At 40.3% G+C, this 4155-nt stretch overlaps 1 pseudogene; it reads left to right on the forward strand.

The window, feature by feature from the left end:
- The first annotated feature begins 2627 nt into the window (after positions 1-2627).
- Positions 2628-3615, forward strand: LOC103652271 (MMS19 nucleotide excision repair protein homolog; annotated as a pseudogene).
- The last annotated feature ends 540 nt before the right edge of the window (positions 3616-4155 follow it).

Raw genomic sequence — 4155 nt, forward strand, 5'->3', positions numbered from 1 at the left:
TAACGGGCCGAGCCTGACGTAAGGCCCCTAAAGCTGTGCAGCCTCTGCATTTATTGCGGAAAGGACGCGCCGCCTGCCACCACGCTGACGGGCGACGTGCCCTCTCAGCATTTAATACGTCCTGTCCACTCCGCTGGCAGACGGCGTCAGGGTCATCCAGTAGACGGCGCGCCTGTCCAGTCTGTTGACAAACAGTGCGTCCGTGCCGCGCGGCACACTGTGCTCATCATCCTTTCTATAAGAAGTTTCCCCTATACGCCGAGGATACACAGATCTCGGATGTCAGGGCGCAAGAAGATTGCTCGAGCGGCTAACATTTGTAGCTCCAAGTGCTATATTCATTATGTCCCTGGGCCCACATGTCGGGGTTCAGTACCATTGTGCATGCCCCCCTTCAGCTATAAAAGGGGAGGCATGCAGCGTTACAAGACAGATCCAATCTTAGGCTCACTCAGACACTCACAAGTTCATACAAGCTCTCAAGCAATACATCACACAGTGGAGTAGGGTGTTACGCTTCGGTGGCCCGAACCACTCTAAATCCTTGTGTGTTCTTGTGTTCTTCCCATTTTCCGACTAACAAGCAAAACGCTTAGGCCCCTCCTCATCTTAGGATTTAGGGCGGGTGCACTCCGCCACCCGGCCGGAGATTTCCTCTCCGACAGATATTTAATAGCCTCTGTTCCCTATTGGTTTATTTATTTGTTTAGTGGTGTTGTGCTATCGTCTTCTTCATGTTTCTATTTGGCTGCATTGGAGCAGGGACAAGAAACACTTGCTGGTTGTGTTTCGTATCTGTTTGATGTGCCTCTTCAGTGTCATTATGTTGTCCTCTCTAGAGAAATTTCATTTGCCATGCACAAGTCACTAAAAAGTACTTGGAATTATGCTAAACATTAAATCTAGATGGCTTTTATTAGTACCTGAACATGTGAACCAACAAATTTTGATTATATGCTACTCTGAACGCCGATCTTAATTTTTATAGAACAACAGCAGCAGAGGCAATAAGGTTATCACTATTTCTGCAACCCAAAAATGTTTCGTCCAATACACTTGACATTTTATAATGATAGGGTCATAGTATTAATTCATGATTGTTTTCTTTTACTTCTAAAAAAGTATGTTTTATTGGTCGTATGTTGATCCTTGCTGAAGCTGAGCGGTTGCATTCATTTTTTTGACCATGGCTGGAAAGATGTGAGTATTCTACTTGGTGCTTGTCTCGGGACCTAACCTTTAATGTTAGTCTAAATGTAAGTATTATTAAGAAAGAGAAAAGGGAGAAATACCAGTTTTGCTTCTTTTAGTTCAGTCTCAACACGATGTACATTTCTTTTCAGTTGTATGCTTTGGTAGCTCATAGCAGCTACTGCTCAGTCTGCCTTCAGGTCAGTTTCATTTTGGCATGTTGTGCTCTATCTTCGGAAGAGAAATTTCTATGGTTTTAGAGTTTAAGAACGATACAACAGAACTTATATACCAGTGTTTTTCTTACATCTTAACATGATTGTGTACTTATAAAACCATATCTATTAAGCATTACAATCTATAGCTGAATCATCCCTTCCTTGGTCTGAGTGACCTTCCTCATCAATGGCATCCGGTTCTTTGGCACTGTTTATGGCCATTTGGATCTATTCATCTTGGATCTCTTCACCTTGCAGTTCTAGAGGCTTTGATTTATCTCTTCACCTGCGTGTTGATCCAAGCGAAGGCCGCGCCGAGACTTATAGGTGCTCAAGCCTGTTGTTGAAATGAATCAGTGGAATAAAATGTAGATATTTTTTCTATTAACATGTACCTCTAAAATGTTAGTTTAGATATATCTGACATTACTGCCTATTCGTTCCCAGCTAAACCATTAAGCAATGGAACACTTAAATACCATAACTAGCTGCAATATGTCTGGCACTGTTTATACCATAACTGCCTATTCGTTCTCATCTAGATCCTCCATCACTAGCTGCAATATGAATATATGATTCATGATCTGAATAATTTGGGGGTGGAAAATAATTTTAAATTGCTTTGCTCATGCTTTAATTCCTTTTAGGCGATATCACTAACCTGAACTTTACTGTGATTGATGACTAAGGCAGTATGTAAAGGATTCACCGCTACATGAGGCAAATGATAGAATCAACAAGTGACATCTATAGCCATGGCTACAATCTCAACAGCGGATGCTGACATCGGCATAAAAGAAGCCATGAGCCAAGTTGTTTCTGCCATCAAACAAGAAGATCTCCTAGCCCTTGTGGATGCTTTACAATCTCAAATACAAAAGTTTAGCATCCATAATTCAATTTGATTCATCCAGTCGAAAGTTTATCAAGACTAGATCCTTGTAGAGCCAGTTTGATGGGTAATTATATGTTTTATCATGGGAACGACGGTTGCGCCTATCGAACGAAGAAGGCAGAGGAAGTGTTCAAAAACCACATAACACCATCTTCCTTGCACAATGTAAAAAGGAAGTGATTTTCCTTGCATGTTACATCATTATTAGATGATATGGTAGAACAATTGGTTGCTATTGCATCTTGATGGCTATTTTATATGTTTTATTTACTAATTTAAGATCTGCTTGTGTATTGTTAGCTTGCCCAATTATAATCTCTTAAAATGATAGAATCCTTATCAATTGCAGATTGGCACTATACCGAGCTTTTGGGCATATCATTTCCAATGCTCCAGTACCAGCAGTTATAACTGAAGCACACTAGGTTACAACTCTTTTGATTATGATATACATATGTCCATGTAATATTAGCATTCACAGTCAAATTAACTTATTATTCCCCATCTTGCAGATTTTACTCGTGATGGTTGATAGCTTAGCTAAATTAAGTATGGATGTTGGGGATAAGGATCTGGTGTACAGTTTGTTACTTGTCTTCTCTAGAATGTTGATGGATGAAAACGGTTGGACCATTTTTATTGTTTTGTTCTTACATTCTCGCCAACTTTTAGTTTATATGTTAATATAGGTTGTGGCCTCCAGATGGATAAATTACTTTTGTGCTCTTTGATATTGTCCTTCAAGATATTGATCTAATGCAATGCATTTGATCTTGTCATTAACTTCAGTTTTTTTCTAACCAGGCAAAGAGTGCATTATGGACAACATCCAAATCACAATTTGCGTTCTTAGTGAACTTGTTTCCTACCCTCACATGATGGTGACCCTACTGCTATTTTTATTAATCCATCCATACTAATTGTACCTCTGTTACATGTGCGAATTAGTATGTCAGTTTAACAACCTTTTCCCCTTAGGTTGTGCAGGAGACAACATTACAATGTTTAGTAGCCTTTTCGACGTTTCCTCACCCAAAGATTTATCATGTGCGGCGAAAGGTTAGTTTTCTATGTGTTACTAGGGATTCAGGGTATCCTTCCTAGCGTGACAGACTGCTATTACATTTTCGCATCAGTAACCAATCTGCCCTTACTAAAAAGGACTCACCAAACTGACCGTTCATCCAGGTTGTGCAGGCAGCAATCAGGGCTCTCGACGATAAGAAACAGGTTGTTCGTCAAGTGGTTGTCCGATGCCGGCACACATGGTGCGAACATTTTACAATTTCTGAATCAGTTGCACGGTTGTAGTTGTTGAAGTAAACAACTTTTCCTTGCCTTAATGAGCATCCCTCTAACATATGCAGGCAGTCCTTCGCTTCCGTTTGTAATTGTTCACCAAGCCTTCTTGCTTTTGTCATGCACCGAGCTTCCTGTGCTTGGTATGTATTCTTTGCTTCATGATGCTATGAAGTGAACAATTACAAACAAATCAATGGTGTATCTTGGCAGGTTCTTATTGATTTTGGTATGAGTTTCACATCGACAATTCCTGAGGACAAAGCGGTGGACCTATATGTACTAGAGAGAGCTTTGATTTCCATGCATTCGTCCTGTGGGGATGTGGTGAGGAGGCTAAATCGATATTCAAGTTGCTTCCATTGATATGTTTGGTCAATATTTGGTTTTGCTAAATTGTTATTCTGTGCTTGGGCTCGACTGATCTGTGCAAACATTTACAACTTCGCATCACAGATTAGTCCAGTTGCAATTGGATTTATGCTTTTTCCTTTTGTTCGTGGCATCTTGTTTTCTATGGTTTTTATGCAGGTCTGTTATGTTGTGTTAATC

The sequence above is a fragment of the Zea mays genome, chromosome 3 (genome assembly GCF_902167145.1).
Source record: "Zea mays cultivar B73 chromosome 3, Zm-B73-REFERENCE-NAM-5.0, whole genome shotgun sequence".
NCBI lineage: Eukaryota > Viridiplantae > Streptophyta > Magnoliopsida > Poales > Poaceae > Zea > Zea mays.